At 46.5% G+C, this 25,297-nt stretch overlaps 1 non-coding gene across 1 annotated transcript; it reads left to right on the top strand.

Moving 5' to 3' along the window:
* The first annotated feature begins 3,928 nt into the window (after window positions 1-3,928).
* TRNAE-UUC (transfer RNA glutamic acid (anticodon UUC)) lies at window positions 3,929-4,000 on the top strand. The gene has a single exon. It is a non-coding gene; the product is annotated as a tRNA-Glu (tRNA).
* Window positions 4,001-25,297: the final 21,297 nt, after the last annotated feature.

Below are 25,297 nucleotides of genomic sequence, written 5' to 3' on the forward strand. Positions count from 1 at the left end.
CCAGGGGGATTATGGAGTCCAATTTTTATTCATGGACTTTCCTATTAAATAACTCAAATAATAAGGCATTTTAGCCCACGTCACCATTTTAGAAAGTCCTGCACTTTGGGATTCAGAGGAAACGGGAGTGACTTGTGACCAGGAGGACCCAAGGCGGCTTCACGGGAGTGAGCTGGCCTTGGAGTTGGGGTCAGATGTGGAGAGAAAAGAGGGGAGGGCAGTACACAGATGGAGTGAAGGGGTCAGGGCGGGAAAGCACGAGGTACACGTGGGACAGAGCACGGAGGGTGATTTGGAATGTGCTCACTGAAGGGGGACATGGGAGAATAATATTAGCCGGGTATGGGAGGGCTGGATTGTGGACAGCGTGAAAGCCTTGGTCAGGGAATTTAGATTTTACCTGTCAGCCTAAAATTGTCAGGAGGCAATAATTAAGCAAGACTGTGCCTTCACAGGGATCAGAGACTTGCAATTCAGGGTATACAGACTTTCGTAGCAACCTAAGTAGTGTCCCACTAGGGAGCAAAAGTCGGGATTTTTAAAGCAAAAAGGGAATGCTTGTATCCATTGTTTTTTTTTTTTTAAATGTTTATTTATTTTTGAGAGAGACAGAGACAGAATGCAAGTGGGTTAGGGGCAGAGAGAAAGGGGGACACAGAATCTGAAGCAGGCTCCAGGCTCTGAGCTGTCAGCACAGAGCCCCATGTGGGGCTTGAACTCACGAGCTGTGAGATCATGACCTGAGCCAAAGTCAGATGCTAACTGACTGAGCCACCCAGGTGCTCCATTCTTGTATCTGTTGTTTACAAAGAATTTTTTTTTTAAGTTTATTTAGAGAGACAGAGAGAGAGAGAGAGACCACAAGTGGCAGAGAACAGAGAAAGAGAGAATCCCAAGCATCCTCTGCACTGCCAGTGCAGGGCTCAAACCACAAACTGAGATCATGACCTGAGCCGGAGTTGGACACGTGACTGAGCCACCCTTTGCCCCTACAGAGGGTTTTTGATTGGTGTTGGTGGCAGGAAGCTAGTCTTCACTGAATATAATTGGTTGCTAAGGCTCTCACCAAGCAAGCTCTCTTACTGGAGCAAGGTGCAGGTGCTGGGGCTCAGCCCTTGGAATATTTGCAGTTTGGCCCAATTCAAAAGTTCATGGTTCCACTAGAGAGGACGTGCATAAGGCCTATCTCCTTAATGGACTCCTGGCTCCATTTTAAAACCCCTTGACATAAGTGAACCCAATTCATTTCACCTTTCACATACTCAATAGTCAACTGGAAGCCAGTTTTTTCAGGTTTTTGAGCAGAAAAGGGAAATGATGGACATTGTGCTTTAGGGATCATGGTCTTTTAAAGACTTTAGCAGTTTTAGGGAACTTAGTTATGCAGTTCAGTGTTTCTCAAACTCCAGTGGCATCAGAGTCACTGCAGGGGGGAGTGCTGGTTAAAATTCAGACTCCCAGGTCCCCACTCCCAGAGGTTCTTGTTCTGGGTAGAGTTGTGAATCTGCAGTTAAATTCTGCCACTGGTGATGCTGGTGTAACTGGTGTAAGACCCACACTGGGAGAACACTGTTGGCTTCCTGGGAGACACTGTCTAAAGGCCCCAAGCAGGGAAGCCTCTGATGAAGCCACAGAGAGCCACTGAGAAAGAGTCAGCCCTAGAACACATGCAGGCCCAGAAAGCAGGAAGCGGACTTTTGATAGCACCAGTCCAGTAGGAACTTTCAGTTCCCTAGTCTCTTGCCCTCCCTACACTCCAATCTTGGAGGGCCTTGGAGCCTCAGAAGGAAGGGCATGGAGTGAGATAAGAAGTGGATCACACCCTGTTCCCCCGACAGTAGACCTTGGCCCAGTGTGGTGCTGGTAAATATTTAACCAGTACACCACTATTTTTTAACCAGCACACCAGCTCCCCAGGTAAAAAGCCCTGCCTTGGTGCATTTGCCGATTTCTGTGGTGCAATATTCCCAGCATGGCTATCTCAGGATACCGATGTGATGTCACTGAACGCAGAGCTGAGAGAAGCCCGCAGTTGGATCATATGAACTGATCGGACCCTGAGCCAGCTCACACCAGTGTTCCCAGCCTGAAATTGTGCTCAAGCTGGGATGGTGGGGCAGAACTGTCTAGAATGAAGATTGAGTTGTTGAAAAGCATATTGTCCTGGGCTGTGCTTTATTATTTAAAGCGACTATAGGGCTTTCTATTAGTGCCCAAGTTTTCACCCAGTGGCACGGAGAAAAACTGAATAAATTTCAGCTTGGGGATAGTCAGAGACAAAAATAAAATTGCATTTTGGTTATATCCTGAAGATGGTGCCTGTCCGACATATGGGCTACAGTGGGAAATTTTATCTTAAAAACTTGCAAGATATTTTTAAAAAAGATTATCATCAAATGGAAATACAAAACTGAAAGGTACATGAGAAATCTTGGCCCTAAATTGAGAACCACATGATGTAAGGGATTCTGTTAATTGATGAGGTTCGTTTGGAGACTTTTCTTTAGTGTTCCCAAACAGATGTCCCCAAAAGGAAGACAACTGTGTCACTGATTAAAAAACGAACCAATGAAACTGCTCAAAGATAGTACAGGAAGAACCACCAAAGACTGGGATAAGACCTCTCTCATCGGTATAATGTGACGATTACGAGAGCAGACGTATTTGAACGTGTCTAACACACATAGTAGGTCTGCAGTCAGTAGGTTCTAGTTTTTCTTCCGAGCTTCATTAAGTTCCGGTGGTGTTGGGTTAGGCTCCCTCCCTGTTAAGGAGCTTCATCTGTGTTAATAAATGCTAGGCAGAATAGTTTCTATTTCGGGTCTCTCGTCGCCCCTCCCCTCTTGCTGATGAATGTCACAATCGAAGCCTTAGAGAGCCTCATTAGGTAGGGGGATGGCCAGGGCCTTCCACGTTCCTTTGGCAGGTGGGGAGTGGGTTTTTAAATGGGCTCCAAAGTGTCCGCCGCTTGCAAAAACAATTTCTGTGTAGCTTAAGCCACAACGAGGACACCAGAACCATAGCTCCCCCACCCTGGCTGTTCCGAATAACTGACTCTTTGTACTTGCCTAATCCAAACAGTAGATCGGTAATGCATAAACTGCTCCGCATGAAATGCTCCTTCAACCCGAGGACGGGTTGGAAACCACAAAGAATTTCCATCGACCACGACTGCTTGCAGGAGGGGCTTTCTCCAGGTTTATAAGCTACTTTTGCAAACCACCATCGCCTACTTTTGGTGACACAAATCTGCCATTGGCGGTTGAATCAACAGAGCCTGGAATGTTCCGGGCTTGCAGGCAGCCCTTGTTCCCATTTCTTGAGAGGAAAGATCAACTTTCCGCGTCGGGGCGGGGGGCAGCCGCGAGCAGCGCGGCGAGGAGGGGGGCTGCCGGCCCGCAAGTCCAGCGGGGAGGGTGGGGGGCGCCGGCGCGCAGCGTCTTCCGAGGCGGAGGCCCGGAGCCAGGGGTGGCGGGCTCGGAGCGGCTGGTCAGCGGCTGGGACGCAAAGGCAGCGGCCCTCGGGGTCAGCGCCGCCCGCTCCAGTCTGGCCTCCGCAGTGGCGGTACGACGACTCCACGCGGCAGTGGTTTCTTATTCCCGAGTCTAAACACCAGTCCTTCTGCACCCTGCGGGATTTCCTGTGCGGAACTAGGAACAATGACTCATCCAATCTGGGGTGTACTTGGGTGTAGACGTGCTGTCTAGAACCAGGAGACTGGATGAGATCACAAAGGACGCGAGAGTGGAAAGATTTCAGTTGTCTAACGCGAGGAGCGGAGTAGAGCGCGGGCTGGAAAGGGTTAAGGGGTTTCAGGCTCTCCGCAGGCGCAGAAACAGCTCTGACTCCGGAGGCCGGGTGTGTCGGGGCGGGCGGAAGCCGCCGTGAACGACTCAATTTATCTAGATGTACAGCGACGCTCGTCGTCTCCCACATGGTCTAGCGGTTAGGATTCCTGGTTTTCACCCAGGCGGCCCGGGTTCGACTCCCGGTGTGGGAACGCCAAGACTTTTAGGAAAAAGAAAAATCGATTTAGGCCCTCCTAAACCAGGAGAAGGCTGATGTTTTTAGAAAATGCTATAACCCAGAAAGCTTGGGGCTGAAGGGAAATCAGGCTTCCCACCCCAAACCCGGTGCCGCTGGCGGGAAGGCAGTAGCTGCCCGCAGTGAGAAGTCAGCATTTGAGCCCAGGTGAAGAAAATCGGTCCCTTGCTAAGATACGTGTTCCAGTTGGTACTTCTGATGTAATTGCTCCTTGTACTGTGGATATGGAGCAAATGACCAAAAAAGTACTCTTCTTTGAAAGCAAAAGAAAAGATGCATTTTGGGACATTATAAGGCTTTTAAGTTGCCTAAAACTATTCCATTAAGGACAGCAAGATTGCCAGAAAAGACACACTATTAAGGGCAGATGTAGTTTAGCATACAGCCTGTAGCCTTTGCGATTCGAAGAGCTCGCTAAACCAATTGTGTGGGGAGGGAGAGGGAAGGGAAAAGAAACTTAGTTTCCTATCGATATTGAGGAGTGAGGCGACGGCAAAAAAAAAAAAAAAAAAAAAAAAAAAAAACAACACAAAAAACCCTCAAAAAACAAAACAAAAAACAAAACAAAAACAAAAAACCACTTACTTCTCATGCCCTAACATTTCTCTGGCACATTCTGTTTTAAAAACTTTTGGAACTCATGATATGCTGAGCTAGAATTAGGAATCTTGGCGTTGGTGTGTCACAAGACAGCTTCCAACTGTTACCCAAAGAAGTGTTTCCTCTGCTTTAATCGTTTATCATGCTTATTTTTCCAAACATTTGCCATTCGGAAAATACTCAAGGCGTTCAGAAGCCACACCCCTTTCCTACTGGTGTCCAGTTTTTTGAAGCTTCCCCAGTTGTTCCCAGACTGCCACTAACACTGAGGAATGACTGTGAAAATAACTTGGTGTCCATGTGACTTTGAAATTTGCTCTCTTTTTAAAGTCCTTTGGGATTCTAAGGGACGCAAAAACAAATGTCATCCCTCACAAGAAAATTACTAGGTGAAATTATACATTCGTTCAAAGTTCCTAACAAGGGGCTTGGAGGAGAGATTTATCATCAATAGGTAATTGACATTAATGGAATCAAGTAGGAGAGAATTGATAGGCAAATAAAAAGCCCAATCATCATAATAGGTAATATATATTGAGCACTTGCTATTGAGCACTTGCTATGAATGAGGCTAAATGCTTTATATACCTTTTTCTATTGAATTCTTATTTTGTTATTAATATTATTATGCCTCCATCAGCCAGGGGCCCTGTAGGAAACTGATGACAAATTCTGAGCAGAGAATTTAATAAAGGGACTATTGAAGGTTTATTTAGAGTTTAGGGAAACAAAGGATAATGCATCAGTCCTCAGGGTGAGGGGAGGGAGGGCTGCTGGTGGAGAGGGCTGCGGGTGGGGTGGGGAGGGCATGGGGGGGAAGCTGTGCTTTTTCATTTGTTTTTAAAATTTGCCTTTATCTAGCAGGTGAGTTCCATTCACACGAAGGCTGTCAAATGTACTCATCCTATGAATAAATCATTTTCATAAAATAGATTTGGGGGATCTCGGATTTGACAAAACCTTTCTTTTTAAATACATAATTTACTTGTTTAAATTCAAGTTAACATACTGTGTAATATTGATTTCAGGAGCAGAACCCAGTGATTCATCACTTACATACTTAGATGCCTATGATCCTTGAGACTCAGTCCATAGGTGATACTTCTAAAGACATGCCTAATAAAATGAAGGAGTTTAACTTTGTGGAGAGATGGTTGTTTGAGTTATGTTTGGCATTTTTATAGCCTTGCATTTTTGCAAAACACTTTGCCATCATTTTCATTAATCATCCTCATAACCAGTCTTTAGATTCATAGCTTATTTAAGCTCCAAAGTTCCTTAACAGTGCCTTAATTGAGCCCCTTATTTTAGTCGTGAAGCACTGGGTCTGGGATTTTATTCCTCTGATTCCTTGGTACTGGACTTTAGATTTATCCATAAAAAAATGGAATCTCTGTATGGTGTCCTGACCAGACACCATTCTCTCCTAATCCTGTCGTCAGGGAGGGGGATTGGGTGCAAGAAACATGGATTTTTAAATTTTGTATCAGGCTTTTTGGTCAGTGTTCCCAGAGTAGCTATGTGAGCATGGTCATAACACTTTTTGAGTTTTTAAAAAATTCATTATATAAACATTTCTAGAAAGTGAGGATCTTTATTTGGATATTTGAACTAGTCACAGGTTCTCAATATGCTTCCATTTCTGCATATGGTCATAAACTCTGAGGGAGTCTGCATAAAGATTGCCGTATGCCCATCCACACGTGTATTTATAGTCATATAGGTTTGTATGTATCTTCCCTCAGAGATCTGTGCTGCATGCAAAAAGTATCTTAATCACAACATTAAAACTTCATATTAATACAGGAAAGGGAAGGCAAATATAAAATTTTACTCACCCACATTTTAAAGCTGAATAACTTGGAAAAACACTGAATACTTGGAAAATCACTGGAACAAATAATCAAAAAATCAATTTGCAAACACCTAGAAGACCACAGGGTACTGGGTAATCATCACACATAGCTTTGTGAAGAACAAAGCTTATCGGATAAATGTAATTTCCTTCTGTCCCAGAGTGACAGGCACAGTGGAAGGGGGGGGGGGGAGCAGCCAAGATAATCTCTCCTGATTTAAGAAACCCTAGGATTCTGCACTTTGTTGTGTCCTCATGAAGAAAACATAGGGAAGGCTATTGTTGTCTGGCAGGGACATGTCAAACCCAAGTTCAGAGCTGGGCTCCGCCCAGGTTGGGCAATTTATACTCAGTCTGTGCAAAAATGACCTTGCTCTTCCCAGGCCTCTGCTTGGATTCCTTAAAGTGTCATTCAGGTGTTGTTTACGTAAATGACTTCATCGGTTGTTCTTCAGGTTCCTGGACTCTAGAATGGGGGTAATAATAGGACCCACCTCATGGCGTTGTGAAGATTGGATCAGGTAAAGGGCTTGGCCCAGGTCGGGGCCGGTGGCCACGGGTTGCCCTCGCCATCAGCACGAACGTCACCAACATCACCACATTTGGTTCCTTTTTCTCCTCTATTTCCAATCACAATGTTAAATCTGACCGTTTCTATCTCTTCAGTGGTGCCCACGTATGTCGGCACCTATTTCCCCTGCCGCTCTGCTGGGTCAGATTGTCTTGCTCCTTGGACTGTTGGAATAAACGCTGAACTGGTTCCTCTGTCCCCGTCTCACCCATGTCTTCATCTCTCATTCTACCGCTTTGTCTGCTGTGAGCTCCCCACCTACCTTTGCGGCCTAATTCCTACGTCTTCCCTCCGTGCATCACAGATTCTGGTTAATTTCTCTGCTTTTACTCAGTGTTTCCTCTACTGAAATGCTCTGGTGCCCTTTCTCCAAATATCTGCATCTTACCCATCCTTTCAAGCTTACTTCACATGTCCCATCCTTCACGGAACTTCCCCTACCTTTCCTGCCACTGGGAACCTCTTCTGATTCCTTTTAGTATCCTGTGTGCCTCCCCTCTGACACTTATTCCTGTCTAACTTCGGGTCTTCGCTTAGATGTCATTTCCTCCGCAGGTCAGCCTTGCCCCACCAAGAGTAGGTGAGATGCTCCACTCTGCACGTTTCTCTCTCACTGCATTTACCGCACTTCCCACGGCCCCACTAGATGACAGGCTCCAAGGCCAGTGCACAGTAAATACTTAAGAAACGTGTTGAGGGAACGTGGGAGCCAGACAAGGACTGTATTGTCCTAAGGAACACCTTAGGTTCTAAGTTACAGAAAGCCACTGGAACTAGTTAGGGCCCCAGGGAATCACTGGCTTATATAACAGAACTGTGGGAGAGGGGTAGGGAGGCTGGCCCCGAGAACAACCGGAGCCAGTGTTCTCTGTCTCCCTCTCCCTCAGTCTCTCTGTCAGATTTGCTCTCATCTCTTATGGAGCAGCCGCTTCCACCTGGCAAGGGATCTGGACACTGCCAGCTCTATATTCGTTCCTTGCGTCTTTCCCAGCAGAGAAGGAAGGCATTTCTTGGTTTCTGTTGGAAAGTGCTGGGGAGGAATTCGGCCTCACCCGGGCCTGTGCTCTCTGATGGCTGATGCACGTGGGGTATTATGGTTGGCAGCCCTCTCTGGAATCACATGGTGGAGAGGAAGGAGGAATAGGTACCAAAATGAAGCCAGAGAAATTAAATAGTGGTGATGGTGGCACCACTTTGTGAATGTACTAAAAATCTCTCTTTTGTGAAAGACTGAATTTCGTGAAATGTGAATTATTTCTCAATAAAAAAGAATAGAAAAAAGTAAGCCAGAGATAAAAATCTTGCTGGAAAAGAAACATTTTTATATTTCTTTTATTCGAGCCATTCATTTATTCAGCCAACATTTATAGTGTGCCTATGATGTGCCAGCACTGACCTAGGTTTACATTTTAGTTGGGGGAATCACACACACACACACACACACACACACACACACACACGCACACAAATCAGACAAGAAGTTTGGGTTTCAGGGACATCTGTGTGGCTCAGTTGGTTGAACGTCTGACTTCAGCTCAGGTTGTGATTGCGCAGTTGGGGGGTTCGAGGCCTGCATCGGGCTAGCTGCTGTCAGCATAGAGCCTGCTTTGGATCCTCTGTCCCCCTCCTCTCTCTGCCCCTCCCCCACTTGCGTGCTCCCCAAAATAAATAAATATTAAAAAAAGCATTTAAAGACTATTTTAAAAAAGAAGTTTGGATTTCATTCTCAATGTGGTGAGAAATCTCTGGGGGTTTAAGTATGGAAAAAGTTCCACCCCAGGATGAGGAGACTCCCTGGCTTTGAGAATTTTCTTGCCTGGCCCTATGCTTGTGGTCAGCACCAACCACACTTTTGTAGGAAGATGAGAATGTTTTAACAAGTCTCTCGAGATGGCGTCGATAACCTCATTTTCAGAATTTGGCAATTTGTCATAAAATAAAGTTTCCTTTTGGGCTAACCTAGATAACATTACACTTTGCTTTCAGCCCATTTGCCCAAAATCAGCCAAATTGGAAAGTTAGAAGGCACAGTCCCCAAGACTGCCATCACTTTTTTTCTTTTAATTTAAATTATTTATTTTTGAGAGAGAGAGAGTGAGCACAGGTAGGGGAGGGCAGAGAGAAGGAGAAACAGAATCTAAAGCAAGTTCCAGGCGCTGAGCTGTCAGCACAGAGCCCCACGCAGGGCTTGAACCCACGAACTGGGAGATGATGACCTAAGCCTGAGTTGTACAACTAACTGACTGAGCCACCCAGGTGCTCCAAGACTGCCCTTACTTTGGACTGCAAGTTTGCGGAGCTTGCCAAAACCACCCTCAGGTTTTTGATGCTATGCTAGAAGGACCCACGGAACTCACTGAAATCTGTAGTACTCATGGTTGTGGTTAATTACAGGGAAAGGATACAGAATGAAGTCATCCAAAGGAAGAGACACACAGGGCAGAGTCTGGAAGGGTTCCAAATGCCAAACTTCCATTGCCTTCTCTCTCCATGGAATCAGCATGCATTACCCTCCCAGTATCGATGTGTGACAATGTGCATTGAATATTGCCAATCAGAGAAGTTCATCCTAGTTTTTATTGGGGCTTTATTGTGTCGTGCGATTGATGGATCACCCACGTGGTTGAATCAGTCTCTAGGTTGACTGATAACAAATGATCCAGAGCCTTGACCCTAAGTCACATGGTCTTTCTGGCACGGTGAGCTCCCTGCTAAAATTATCAGGTGTTTCCAGCACCTGCTCCTAAAGAAAGACACTCCTATCAGGTATGACATAGATTACATCCCAGAAGCTGAGGGTAAAGGCCAGACCTCTTTCTGGGCAAGTCCAAATTCTTTACTACGTAGCATGTTTTCTCCCTAAGTGTCTCTTCATTAGAGATAGAGAAGATTGGTTATTGCCATGGACTGTTTGCCAAAAACATCAGTAAGTGCTCAGGACAGCAGCTCATTCTGGTTCTGGCCTCCCTCCCAGCTTCTCACTAGACTTCCCAGAGGGAAGTTGCAAAAAGAGGGGTTTGGAGGGGCTGTGGGGAATAGCAGGTTTTCTCTGAGGCCCACGCTCTTCAGCTGGCTGCCTTACAACCCCATGTTCTGATTTTTAAATGGGAACAGTGGGCCCTTGGGGTGTGCCTAATGCCTCATTAGAACCACAGGCTAGTTTGAGGAATGTCACCTGCGTTAGGATTTCCACTGGAAGCTCGAAAGCAAACAGATTTGCATGCGGCATTTGGAGGCCTGTAAGGATTTTGTCCAGGTCTGGCACCTGGGGAGTTCACCCCACCCCCACCCCTGCCACTGTGGGTCTTGGGTACGTCAGCCAACATCTGCAGCAGTCTGGTTGCATCACCTTCTACCCTGGTCTTCTCACGGTGTATAAACTTCCCACATCTATCTGCCAAAGGCAATGGCCCCTATCATTTATTTCTTGCCTCTGGGTGCTTCTTGGTCTAGTGCTGTTTTCCATTCTAAGCTCTAATATAGAGAGATTGGAAGCGGGGGAGTGGAGAGGAAGGCAGGAGATTCTGTAAGCATCAAATGTGTTCATTGAGTGGAGGTGGAAACAGTGAACCTGACAGTTATCAGAAGCTGGAGTAATTTTCCATAACCTGTGCTCGTTAATGTCCTGATTGGGGTTAATGGATTCAAGGGAGACAGAGAAAGTGGCGCACGAAGGGAAGGAAAGGAGGAACGATCAGAAGCTGGCAACAGCTCAGCGGTGGGGTGTGAAGGGAAGGGATGATTTGTTGACAACCCCGAGATGATAAGCATCCCCAGAGAGACAGAGAAGTGGGGCAGAGAGAATGAGATTTGTCTCCTCTGACAAATTTGAGGCACTGCCGGGACATCTAAATGGAGCAACCTAAGAGCGCAGGAAATCCAGGCTGGAACACCTGTGAAAGCTGAGACACCTACGGGGGCAATTGTCATTTTCAGGCAAATAGGAGGCTTAGGAGTTTCTCACTGAATGGTGCCTGGCTGTTGCAAGCGGTGGGTGGTGGAAAGGGGGAGAGGGACGAGTGTGTGCAAAGGAAGGTGGTAGAGGTTGTGCTGTGTATATCTGACCCGCAGTGACAGACATCTCAAGAGCTCCATGGGCCTCTGGTCCCATTGCAGCCAGCATAGATTTGATGTTTCTTTCTTTCTTTTTTTTTTTTTTTTTAACATTTATTCATTTTTTGAGAGACAGAGACAGAGTGTGAGTGGGGGAGGGGCAGAGAGAGAGGGAGGCACAGAATCCAATGCAGGCTCCGGGCTCTGGACTGACAGCACAGAACCCGACATGGGGCTCGAACTCAAGGACCGTGAGATTTTGACCTGAGCCGAAGTCGGATACTTCACCGACTGAGCCACCCAGGCGCCCCATAGATTTGATGTTTCTTATGACGATTTCCTGGCAGATGGCAGCAAAGCGTCTTGAGGAAGGTGTGACTTTTTCTAATTTGTGCAGAGGTACTGTATGAGCTAGCAGAGGCTCTGGGGTGCTTGTTAGGTTTTTTTTATAAGTCTTGCAAATTTTCCAGTCCCTTTCGACCTTGCTACATTATGTGAGGAGTCACAGACCCTCTGCTACTAATTATTTTGTAAATTGGGCACTTCAACATCTGCACATAGCTTCTTGCATGTGCTGTGTGTGTAATTGTGCGACACCCTGGAAAGGTGAGTTGTACAAATTTCATGGAATACCGCTTAGCATATAATATACCCCAAAAGCCAAAAGCATGTTTCTTCCCCTTACCTGGTAATTCTATTTCCAGAAATCAGCATCAAAGGAAGAATCAGAGAAGAGCAAAGAAACGGATTTATGAACAAGGACAGATTTATGAGCAAGGGTATTTTTCCTTACAGCATCATCTATCACTAAAAATATGTGAGGGGCACCTGGGTAGCTCAGTCAGTTGAGTGTCTGATTTTGGTTCTGGTCATAATCTCATGGTTCATGAGTTCGAGCCTCTTATCTGGCTCACTGCTCCCAGTGCAGAGCCCCCTTTGGATCCTCTGTCCCCCTCTCTCTGCCCCTCCCCTACTTGCACTCTCTCAAAAATAAATAAAACATTTAAAAAATTTTACCAAAAAATGTGTAAAACGATAAAATGATAAAAATAGGAGAATGAATGAACAAGTGGTATATCCATATGATGGAATATTGTACAGCTGTTGATATTTATTGTCAAGATGATTTTATGATACAGAAGAAAGCAGAATCCCAAACTATATGCATAGTGTGGGTCCAACTTTGTATCACGTATTAATATGTTTATGTAAGTAAACACATGTAAAAACTGGAAAGAAATATGCTAAAAAGTTAACAGTGGCTATTTCTAGATGGCAGAATTACAAGTGATATTTTTTCCCTTTACACTTATTTTAATTTTCCAACTTCTTTGAAGTGAGTATATAATTGCTTTTATAATCACAAACTTTTCCCCCTGAAATAAATCCAGATGGCCCGGGTTCGACTCCTGGTGTGGGAACACCAAGACTTTTAGGAAAAAGAAAAATCAATTTAGGCCCTCCTTAACCAGGAGAAGGCTGATGTTTTTAGAAAATGCTATAACCCAGAAATCTGTGTTGAGTAGTATGAAAGGTGCTTTCATAGGCTCTCAGAAACCCTGCAGAAGGGGATTTCAGAGCTCTCCAGCCTTCTGTCAGCCTTTACTGACTGTTCTCACCCTTCAGATTTGGGGTTCTGGGCTGACCCCTGCGGTGGGTGGGGCCGGCAGCGAAGGGACAAGGTTCCAGGCCCACTATACCAGTCCCTTGTGTCCTCACCCAGGGAGGAATGGTTAGTCCATCTTCTTATCCAGAAACAAAACTTGGATTGCCCTAGGCCTTGCACGGGAAATGCCAGGATGGTGAGTGGTATGTGACATTCTTTAAAAAAAATTTTTTTTTAACGTTTTATTTTATTATTGAGAGACAGAGGGAGACAGAGCATGAGCATGGGAGGGGCAGAGGGAGGGGGAGACACAGAATCCGAAGTAGGCTCCAGGCTCTGAGTTGTCAGCACAGAGCCCGACGCGGGGCTTGAACTCACAAACCACGAGATCATGACCTGAAGTCAGACACTTAACCGACTGAGCCACCCAGACGCCCCTTATGTGACCTTCTTTTAATAAACCAAGATTATCTGGTAACCCTTCAGTAAGAGCCTTCCTCCAGAGTTGAGAGAATTTTAAGTGCCTGACTGAGATCTGATTGGATTTTCTTCATCTGGAAACTTCTTTTCAGGGCACTGCCTTGCCTTAGTGCTCAGTCACAAATGAAAAAGTCGGGTTTTTTCCTTTTAAAATTATTTTCATGTTGAGTTTTGATCCATTACTCCTTAGCTGGATGTGGAAGGCCCTGGGGAGTTTTATCAAAATGAATTTCTATATTGGGAGTCACAATAATTTGAGTTCTTATTTGAGGGTTAGCAGAAACAACTGGTACTTTCACAAGTTGTAAAGAGGCCAATGTCAGATATTACAAATAAGACAATAAAAGGGGAAAATAGAATTCATTCCATATTAGGGTCTGCAGTGATGACAAGACAGTGAAAAACTTGGATATTCAGAAAGAGCTCTCTACCTTTTAAACATGATCTTTGAGACACCTCAGTGGTGCAGTCGGTGAAGCATCGGACTTTTGATTTCGGCTCAGGTCATGATCTCTTGGTTTGTGAGTTTGAGCCCCGCATCAGGCTCTGTGCTGGGATTCTCTCTCTGCCCCTACCCCACTTGCTGTCTCTCTCTCTCTCTCTCAGAATAAATACGTAAGCTTAAAAAAAAATAAACATGGGGCGCCTGGGTGGCTCACTCGGTTAAGCGTCCGACTTCAACTCAGGTCACGATCTCGCGGTCCGTGAGTTCGAGCCCCGCGTCGGGCTCTGGGCTGACGGCTCAGAGCCTGGAGCCTGCTTCCGATTCTGTGTCTCCCTCTCTCTCTGCCCCTCCCCCGTTCATGCTCTGTCTCTGTCTCAAAAATAAATAAACGTTAAAAAAAATAAACATGATCTTCTGAGGGCATGATATAAATACAGCTACATACATATACATATATACATGGATAATCACCCTTCTTCCAAGAAAGTTAGATCCCAAGAGTTCGTACATTTCCAGTCTCCTATCCAACGAATCCTTTCCTCAGCTTGTATCCACCACAGGGTCAAGAGACTTCTAGGGAAGGGAGACATAGTGAACAAGGCTACAGCTCTTCCCTCAGGTAAATTACTGTTAAAATTTAAATGTTTTGCCACTCCTTGTGAGTCTGTAACTATTTCAAAACAAAAAGTTACAAGAAGTTAAGTGACGAGGGTCAACATAAGGAGCCAGGGGATCATGTAGATTCAAGGTGCCAATTACAACTTTGCTGCGGTCCTCAGGTGTGTGACCAAGAGGTCAAGGTAGATGCTGGTGGGTGGAGGGTAATGGGCTTGGAAGTAGACGGTGGAGAGCATACGGAGACACTGGAAGAGAAAACCTAGGGTTCCACTCTTCCACCAGGAGACAGAGGAAGCAACACTTGTATTTCCTTGAACATTTTCAGGGTGAGGTGTGGTTGGGGAGGAGGGGCGGCAGTTGAGTTGGTTGTGTGGGGTTATGTTTTGTTTTGTTGTTTACTGTTAGAGGACGAGGTGTCGATGCCTGTCCCTGGCATTGCAGTGGAATTCCACTGTGGACACTCGAGGTCCTCTGTTCCTTTCCTTACCCACTGACTTGCCCAACGCCCAGTGCCGAGTCGGGTCAAACAAGTATAACGACTCCCGGGGGTGTTCTGAGGGATCAAGTGTGCAGCCAACGAAAGATTCTTTCTTAAGTTCATGTCGTGGATTCGTTCGCCAGCTTCTGCTTGGGCCACAAGCCACTGGCGAGGAAAATGACCTCAGTGACCAGATGCTGAGCAGAAGGCATTGCCCGCGGGACAATGTCGCTTCACGGTTTCTGCCTGCCCTGGATGCTGTAGCTAGACGAGACTTTTTTTTTGGCAAAATTCTCAACCAGTCTAAACTTGGAAAAAGCCAGCATTTCTGGTCAGGGAGCCTTGGCTACTTGCACGAGGCTTTTGGAGCACAAAAGCTGGTCCCACACAGCGAGTGGTTGCCCAGCACACAGCTCTGAATGGAGCCCTTGGCAAATCCTTTTTGCTTCACCCTGTAACTCGAGCTCAGGCTCCCTTTCTGGCAAGGACACTGTGGAAAATTCCCCGGACATAGAGAGCTGGCTCTATTTCCTAGCAATTCTACGAAGTTCTCTCTCTGTGATGGCAAAAATGGAGCAGCCTAAACATCTTCAGATCACTGGGATCTAAAACAAAGAGTCCCTGGGGCACTCGTGACAAGAAACAGGGCCCCACTTTTCAGCACGGAGCTTTCAGACTTTAGATCTGGCATCAAAGGTTTGGTCACAGTGATTGCTTCCACTTGGGGCCTGCTGGGACTTTAGTGGGTCCCCAAATATTTTGAATTTCTTGGCAAAGCTGTCCCAGACTGTGTAACCTTTCTTTTGTCATCTGTAATAATAGGCAAACAGCTACTAGTTTTATAGAGAAATAAAGCTGGAGTGAATCAAATAGCCTGGGGTGGGTGGGTGGGGGGGAGCACAGCTTCAACTTTGACAGGGACTTGGAAGAGATCTGCCAATGTGTAACCTTAGGGGAAATTCTGTATTTTCTTCAAATCCGACTTCTTCATCTAAAAAGCAGTAAAAACACAATGCCTGTGTGAGAAGGTCAATGTGAGGATGAATGAATAAACACGGAAGGTGCCCAGGAGGCACTCCAAGAGTCTTAGCCTTCCCTCTCTCTCCTCCTGATCTCCACCCCCTTCTCCTCTCTCTAGAGCTATGATTTTCAAACTGTTTTAACTGCTGGAACTATCTATCTATCTATCTATCTATCTATCTATCTATCTATCTATCTAAATGTTTATTTATGTAGAGAGTGAGAGAGCCTGAGTAGGGGAGGGGCAGAGAGAGAAGGAGAGAAAGGACCTCAAGCGGGCAGCGCAGAGCCTGATGCAGGGCTGGAACCCATGAGCTGTGGAATCGTGACTTGAGCCGGAAGCAAGAGTCAGACGCTTAACTGACTGAGCCACCCAGGCTCCCCACTGCTGGAACTTTTTAAAAATTCAAATAAATGTGTATGTAGAAGCCCAACATAGAAAACAGATAAAAATCCCAAGCTGCTACCAAGGAAGCACTTGCTCTGTCCCCTCTTCTCCTTGGTAGAAGCTTCCTGCAATTTCAGTGCCATCGGGGTGGGCTTTCTCATGTGCTGGGAGACCCTGTGGAATAGGGGCACCTTTGATTGGTGCCCCCCCCCCCCGTGCTGCTCCCCACTCTTCCCAGATCCTGACAACTGAAATCTTCCCATGGACGGCTCTGGTGTGTTTTGGGTTTAAATGAAAGCACTTTGAGTCAGAGTTCTTTCTATTCTGGTGTTTTTTCTGATGAACTCACTTTTCTGAGGAACAGTGGGACTAGCTGCCTGGGAGCTCTTGCTGAGCCTGAGGTGCGAATGTTCTCGTGCAGGAGCTGGATGAGAGCAGTGAGGGTTCTTGTTTTGTGCTCCTGCGTCAGAAACGGGGGAAATACTTGGACTGCACAGCCCTTTCTTTACTCAAGTTGGTGTGCCTACCAGATCTTATTGGCACATGAAAAAGACATAGGATTAGGCACGCTGGTGCAAGGAGGGGGTCACAGGGTCAATCACAAGACACTTGGCTGTGCACTAAGGTCTAGTGTGAACTGGCCTCTGTGTGCGCCTCTACCTCAGGGGGTGAGGGCTCCAGCAGGTGCACTTCCACCGCACCCCCACGACTCACCCCATCTCTGCCTTCTTCTCATGTTGGCCACCATTTCCTTTCCTGCGGGATCATCTCGAGGCTTGTGAGAAGGGGCACATTCCTCCCTCCCAGGGAGGAGGAACATTTGAGGGCTGGGCAAAGGGCTTCTCTTCCTTTCTGTGTCTCTGATTATAGATTGCTGGGTCTGGAGGATGAGGACGGGCCGGAGTCCTGCCTGAGCCGGGAGTTGGGATGTACAGTATTGCTTTCAAGACCTTAGTCATCAGTAAACAGCTATTATGCTCGGGCTCTAATGTGCTCTCTCTTCTGCTGGGTCGCCTGTGGTTGCCATGGATATGGCTTTGTCTTTGGAGGCCCATAACCAAGGAGGATTTAAGTAAATCCTCATGGGTCAATATTACCATAGCCCACCCCACCCCACCCCACTGACCCCTCCCCAAAAAAAAGAGAGAAAGAAAAAGAGAAAATGAGGCCACACTTAAACAACTCCAAGAAATCCTTAAACAGTTCTGCACTCATCACCAAAACAACAACAAAAACCCTGGGCTTTAATGGCCGGAACTTACAGGGCACACATTTTAAAAGTGTACTCAGAATTAGAAAGATGAGGTCCATTAATGGCTCTGATTGCAGCGAGTGTAAAATGATGGTATTTCCCGGTCTGGTGTTTTGGACAATATAAAGTTACATTTTGTTTTCTTGCCAGTGCCTAGTTTTTAGAATGCTTCTTGATTTGCCGTTTCTAAGATGTGTCATATTCCAGCATATAAACGAAGCTGTGTTTCACGCAAACAGTAGTTGTTTCTGGCCACAGAGGATTCGGTGACATTTGGTAATGACTATGGAAGATGGGTAGATTGATTTAAGAAGGCTGAAAAAAGAAAGAAGACTCGGTCCTGAGCAGTGACCAAAGAGCTCCAGTGTCTTTGTTTGAAAACACATGCACGCTCCCCCCGGGATTGCTCATAAGTCACCCCAGAGAAAGGTGCTGTCCCCTGGTAAAGCAGAGGTCAGAGGCTGAGAGCCCATGTGTGGCCACAGCCCCTCCATGCTTTGGTTCTTTGCTCGAGAGTTGCATCCTTTTAATGGGCTGCCCTTTGTGTATGTTTCTTTGTGTGTGTTTCCTGGGACCACACGGCTCAGGCAGAGAGGCAGGCTGTGGATGCCGGGATGAGGACCCCAGCCGAGGTACCCACAGCACAGAAAGGGCTGTTTCCGTAGCAGTGTTCATGCCGGCATCGCCAGGCTGCCCCCTTCCCTCCTGGTAACAACCCCAAGTTTTGTCACCCATCTTACTGGCTTCCGTGTTCACTGTCATTGGCAGCAGGACACTTCCAGTGAAGAAGTTGGGTCTGAGTTGCAATTACCCAGAGATCTCTTCCACTGAAGTGGGAAAAAGTGATGTCAATTTCCTCTCTGTGGGCTTTTCCTCTCTTGAGTTTTCGCGTGTTTGTGTCAAACTCCGGATTAATCCACAGCCTCTCTTTGCTTGCCTTCCGAAACTCTCCCCGGTCCCTGCCTATCGTGTTACCCGGCAACCGTTGGGACTTCCCGAGTGGAGGATTATGACACTCTTGCTTTGATGCCAGGCGACCCAGTGCAAAGCCCCCTGTGATTGTCAGGAGCAGAGAAGGTGATAATGCTGCTGGCTGGTGGCCACCAGGGTCAGTGCTGGCCTGTCTGGACGAAAAAGGGAAGCTCACGCCTGAGCTGCCTCTGGAGGGTGCTGGGAGAAATGGCCTGCCTCCTACATCAGGTAGGAGTTGGCTCCCACCTTGCCCCCATCCTGCCTTGAGCTGCCTGGGAGGCCGAGGCCACGTTCTAGAGTGGCGGGTCGGCAAACAGAGGCCCAGCTTCCGGGTTCGATGAGGTCTCCTGGGACGGGTGTCTTGGAGGCCTAACACAGCTTCAGGATGTGAGAGGAGTCCCCAGATAAACCGCTGCTAGGTTGTCTGAGCCGCCTTATCAGACTCTTGAGGAAATTCTGGTCCTCACGGCTTCCATGTAGTTCTTCCGGGACCACCACCAAACAGGATAGATTTCATGGAAAAGCTGAGGGCTGTGCTAATCCTTAGTTGGCATCAGGCCAAGAGAGATAATTTTCATGTGGGTTAAAAGGAGTTTTCTGATTTTCCAAGCTGGTAGATGGAAAGGAAAAGGGGATGTCTGGGGTTTGGATTTGTGGATGACGGAAAGGACCTGGGAAGGTTATGAACCTTTAAATAGCATCCTATCTGTACCGTTACCAAAGATCCCAAGAAAGAAAAGGCAGAAGCAGGCAATGTGGTGTAGAGGGAAAGCCGCCATAGCTCTGATTTTAAATGAACACAAACAAAAGATGGAAGGAGGGGCACGACATGAAGGGTGTCACAAAAGAATAGCAGGAATCTGTATATTAGTGTCAGAAAAACTGAAGTCCAGAATACGCTAAGACTCGTGAAATAGCAGCTGACATGAGAATAATGCTCTGTCATTTGCAAAGCATTTTCATGTAAATGATCACATGGATGCTCACAGTAATCCTGTGGGGGTGGGGGTGGGGCTGGGGGTGGGGTAGTTATTATCCTCAGAGTGTGTGGAGACTTCTCAGAGGCAAAGCTGGGATTTGAGCCCAGATCATCTTGGGCCAAATGCTGGGTCTTTCCACCACACCACATCACTTTTTGTTACATCGTTTAGAAGTATATTTAGAGAAAGATGGGCAGGCCCATGGTTCCAGAGACAGTGTGATAGTAAGAAAAACTAGGTGCTCCTATATTTCCTTCAATTCATCATGAAGCAACACAATCTTCAAAGGATAGAACCAAATTTCTTAAAGTGGATGAGACCTTCAAGGAGAATCGAGTTCTGTAAGCGCAGGCCTGGGCATCGTAGATGGCTGTTTCCAAAGGGACCTGACTTTCTCTTGCATGGCACTTACTTCAGAAATTGCTTGCTCAGTATCTGTGTTCCCCACTAGCCTTAGCATCTTGAAGGCAGGATCTATGGCCATCCTGTCCATCACGGTGTCCCCTTTGGCTGCCCAGGCAATGAATAAAAAACTAACCACAGAACAACGAGCAGTAATTTTGGTGAAATTATAGAGAATGGGAGGTATGCCACAGAGAGAGGCAGAAGTCATCATGATTTACCAAAAAAAAAAAAAAAGATTCTAGAGTCTACTTGCCAATTAACTAACATTAGTCTCTAAGGTATTTGTATTCATTTCAACGATAAAAATGAGGCCCAGATATAGAAAGTGACTCCCATGAACTCTTTTCAGTCATCCCAGAGATCCAATCAGAACCTCTGTTTTGGGTCAGTCAAGGCTGAGATTGGGCCATCTGGGCTGTAATGTCAGGAATAAATGCAGGCAAGAAAGGATTTCAAGGCAAGAATCTTTTGTTTTAGAGTCTAGGCTCTGGTTTCAGAATGAATTGTTCTATTAAGTACTCAGGCTTAGTAGAAGCAGCTTTACTTTCAGCTTGTGCTAGAAGGTACATATTTTAGAGACGGCGGGAGAGGATACATTCAACACCAAAGCCAAGCGATGCTATCAGTTATCAATACTCAACCATCATGACCATAGGCACCAGATGTGCAAATGTGAACACAGGCAGAATGTTCTCTAGAAGACATTGACTGGATTCAACTGAAGCCAGATTTCCAGAGATTTCTGAAGCTCCACTCTTCTCAGGAAGGACACTAGTTAAAGGGAAGCTTCTCGGGGTGCCTGGGTGGCTCAGTCGGTTGAGCGTCCGACTTTGGCTCAGGTCAGGATCTCACGGTCCGTGAGTTCGAGCCCCGCGTCGGGCTCTGTGCTGACAGCTCAGAGCCTGGAGCCGTTTCGGATTCTGTGTCTCCCTCTCTCTCTGACCCTCCCCCGTTCATGCTCTGTCTCTCTCTGTCTCAAAAATAAATAAATATTTTAAAAAAATTAAAAAAATAAAATAAAATAAAGGGAAGCTTCTCATCTCTTTTCCTATACTCCAGGCACACCTTTCCAACTCCACGTGTGAACTTTCTTGGGGCTGGAAGGACTTCGAGCTAAGTCCATCTCATGCCTTTATCCTCCTCATTCACTTCACGGTAGTCACAGCGGTCTTGTCTTCTCTTGGCTCCTCAACACACTCAGGTGTTCCTACCCCAGGGCGCTGGCACCTGCCATTCTGTCTTCCAGAACCCTTCCCTAGATCATCATCCCCACCACTCGCTTGGTGTCATTCAGGCCTCAGCTCAGAATCTCCTGGGAGAGGCCTGCCTGACCCATTTCCTGTTGTATTTTCCTCATGGTGCTTTCATCACAATACAAAATTGTTTAATTTCTCTTCTCCCCCTTCTCCCTCCCCTTCTCCTCTCTCTCTCCTTCCTTGTGCCTCTTCTTCCTTGTTTGTCTTCCCCACTAAAATGGGAGCTCCGTGAGGCTGCTCCTTATCGGTCTTGCTTGCAGACGTATCTTCAGTTCCCCGGGACGGCACCTGAGCAGGTGCTCAATATACATTTGTTGTGTGACTATGTTGACTCGCCCCACCTTCTTCCTTGGCCGCTTCCATTTAGAACACTTACGGACACTACAGTCGTCTATTTTCAACACATGGTAAATGAGGAAAGGTAAATGGAGACCATTTGAAAGCCCTTTGATATTCCGTAAATAGTCTTAATTTTTGAGGTGTTTCTGATAACCTGAAAACAATCTGCAGTGACAGGCTCAGATCACCAGTTCTGGAGGCATCCAGAGGCTGAAGGAACTGTCCTGCAGTACAGGAAACCTCAGGGAAAGCTGAGGAAAGGGAACCCAGTGAGTCTATCTGGGAATGCAAAAAGCACTGCTGGCAGGAGATAAGCCTGCTTGGGGTCTCTCAAAATATCCTTTATTCAGATTATGTTGTGCCACCTGATCAGTGCCCGTGGGCAAGCTCAGGGTTGGAAGGGGCTAGGAGCAGGCCAAGGATAGGCAGTAAAAGAGAAGCTTGGGTGGCAGAGGAAGCTGAGGAAAACACGTCCCAGGAGGTACTGGCTCCAGGTTAGCATTTCTGCTGATCTTACTGAACGATGTGGGCATGCCCCCTCCCCTGCCCTTTACCTCGGTTTGAAGAAACAGGGGTGTTAGTGGGGAAGGTAGGAAGGGGTGAGGCTATCAGACCGTCTTGTGGAACAATACCCCCCATAACAGTCAATTAAATAAAATTCTGAGCTTAAGCAATACAGGTCTGCACAGCAGCTATGATGTCATTGATCCAATTGCCTTTTCCTCATTGTTCTGCCGTCTTTGGACTTCGCCCTCATGTGGACTACCACATCCACATTTCAGCCAGAAGAGGAAAAGAAGGGGAAGGAGCTCAACTTTCAAGCTTACCACGAGGAAGGTGCACGGGTACTCTCCATTCTTATCCCATTGGCCAGAACTTTGTCCGTGGACATACCTCAGTCCAAAGGAGTCTGGGAAATGAGGTCTTGAACTGGGTGGCCGTGTCCCACCTAAAAATTCCACAACCGTGAAAAAGAAGGAAGAGATGTATCAGGAAACGGCATTTCTGTCACAGGTGAGCGGAAGAAATTGCCTTGTGAGTACGATGATGATTATCCTTTGCAACTGGCCCCGGGAAGAAGTAACTTCCCCGGGAGGAAAATCATTCGGCTGTCTGCCAGGTCTTTGCACGGCAAACTATAGATTTTGATAAACAGACCACTGCACATTTCTCCCTGGCAAGAATATAAAGCCCAGCGATAATAAGGCATATGAGTGCCATAAACCCTAAGTAGCTGTTTTGAAGTCGTCAGAATGCAGCGCCTACCAGATAATTTACCCAATCTGTCAGAATGCTGCTTCCTGCTTCCGCCATCAACCATTTGGAATTAACTATAAAGCAGGTCTGCTGTGGAGTCTAAATCTAGAAACAGTAGAATGTAAGCTCTGGAGATATTAAATTTGTGGCAGGCACTTATTCACTCGATGTGTAACTACTAGGTACCCACTGCACCAAGCTGGCCTATGGGGTGGGGCAGCTGTGATATTGAGAATGACAGAGATGTATGTTCACGAGTTCGGTGACAGAACATCTGCTTATGAATGAGGGCATTCACTCATTTGTTCATTCGTTCAACGACTATTTAGTGAACCCCTACTTTGAATCAGACCCACGGTACTGGGACACATTGATGAACAAGCAGGACAAGGTTCTTGCCTCAGAGCATATATTCTAGTGTGAGGAAAAAGGCAGGAAAGAAGAAAGCAAGCCTGTGAACAGACAGGATACTATAGAGTGATAAATACTGAAGGAACTAAATAGAGCGGTGATGGAGAACTTGGGCAGTGAATAGGAGGGTCAGTGAGGGCCTTTCTGAAGTGATGGTTGAATCCTGAAGGATGAGAAGCCAGCCACGTGGGAAGCCAGGAGCAGGGAGGTGGCAAAGAGCTTGTGTGTCAGTGTGTCTGGTGTGGCCGGAGTGTTTTGAGTGAGGGGACATGATGCAAGATGAGACTGACTGGACAAGGCTGGTCCCAGAGAGTTTTCTGGAAAGGGTGGAACTTGAGCCGATCCTTGCAGGACAGGTAAGGTTCGAGTCTGCGAGAGGGGAAACATTTGCAAAGTAGGGTGAGCTGTGAGGGGCTTGAGCCAGGACTGTGCCGACCCAAGATGGTGGGTGAGAAGGGTTCCTGATGGGAGGAGTGAGAGAAAAGGCTGGAAAGGCAACCTCAGGAAACTTCTGGAAGGCAAAGGGACTTGAATTCTCAAAGATCATGTACAGCCATTTGATCCGGAGAGAGGCATGATCGAAGCGTGGTTTTAGAAAGATTTTCTACAAACTAGGCAGTAGCCTCTCAGTCTTGGCACTATTGGTGCTTTGGGCCAGATCACTCTTTGTTGTGAAGGATCCTGTACACTGCAGGATGTTTAGCAGCACCCCTGATCTCTAAATGCCAGGAGCACCCACCCTTCCTAGTCCTGACGATCAAAAATGTCTCCAGATATGGCCAAATGTCCTAGGGGGTGGGGGAAGGGAAAATCACTTCTGGTTGAAACCACTACTTTAAAAAAAAAAAAAAAAGGTTTTGTTTATCTTTATGTTTTTGTTTTTGAAATCAGATTTTGGACCTGAAATATCTTGATCATTGGCTGTTTTCTCTCACTGTGATTGTATGGACGTAGGAACTCCAGATTTAAATAGGAAGGCAACCTTAAGTTGTAGTTACTGAATATTTTTGACTTAAAGAAAAGCTTATACAAATAAGTTTCAATTCACTCTAAAATGAAGTTTTGCAAGCTTTGAGGGATCTTTCCTCTGCTGTGCCATCCCTTGATGTTTTCGGTCTTCTTACAGTGTGTCCCCCTCTACTCGGGTGGATGAGCTCCTTAAGGCCACCCCTAGAGGGAGTGGGGGAGGTGGGGCACAGAAGGAAAGGCCCTTTTCCAGCGAGGAGATGTGTACGCTGAGCTGAAAAAACATTAAGGAGGATTGTTTTGAGATTTTTTTTCAGGCCCCTAAATTGTTTTTTGTTTAAAAAAAATTTTTTTTAATCTTTATTTATTTTTGAGAGAGTGAGAGAGAGACAGAGTGAGGGCAGGGGAGGAACAGAGAGAGAGGGAGACACAGAATCCGAAGCAGGCTCCAGGTTCTGAGCCGTCAGCACAGAGCCCGACGTGGGGCTCGAACCCACGAACCGTGAGATCATGACCTGAGCCGAAGTCGGACACTTAACCGACTGAGCCACCCAGGTGCCTCCAGACCCCTAAATTTAAATTAGCCTTGTGGGAACTCTTTGGGATTAACTACCCCTCAAAACACCCCCTGAAATATATCCCTTCGTGGCTTCCCTTCTCTAGATGATATTTGAAAGATATGCAAGAGAATATGAAGAACTCCAGAGAAAATGTATTTTTTAAAACATTTTTTTTAAGTTTATTTATTTTTAAGAGAGAGATAGGATGTGAGCTGGGGAGGGGCAGAGAGAGAGGGGGACACAGAATCCGAAGCAGGCTCCAGGCTCTGAGCCGTCAGCACAGAGCCCGACGCAGAGCTTGGGCTCACAAACCGTGAGATCATGACCTGAGCTGAGGTCAGACATTTAACCGACTGAGCCACCCAGGTGCCCCATGGAGAAAATGTATTTTTAAAACCTATCTTCCTATGTCTTTAAAAAAAAAAAATAATGTTTATTTATTTTTTGAGAGAGAAATCCTGAGCAGGGGAGGGGCAGAGAGGGAGGGAACAGAGGATCCGAAGCAGGCTCCATGCTGTCAGCAGTGAGCCCCCTGTGAGGCCCAAACTCACAAACCGTGAGATCATGACCTGAGCTGAATGAAGTTGGATGCTCAAGCCACCAAGCCACCTAGGTGCCCCTCTTCCTAAGTCTTTTAAATAGTATACTGGGTTGAGTCGCAAATTCACCCACCCTCCCACCCCAATTCATGTCGGCTTGGAACCTCAGATTTGGAAATAGTCTTTGCAGGCATAATTAGTT

Source organism: Lynx rufus, unplaced genomic scaffold, assembly GCF_022079265.1.
Source record: "Lynx rufus isolate CCGP_SWC_20201006 ecotype Redwood Valley unplaced genomic scaffold, mLynRuf1.p SCAF_1, whole genome shotgun sequence".
NCBI classification, from domain to species: domain Eukaryota; kingdom Metazoa; phylum Chordata; class Mammalia; order Carnivora; family Felidae; genus Lynx; species Lynx rufus.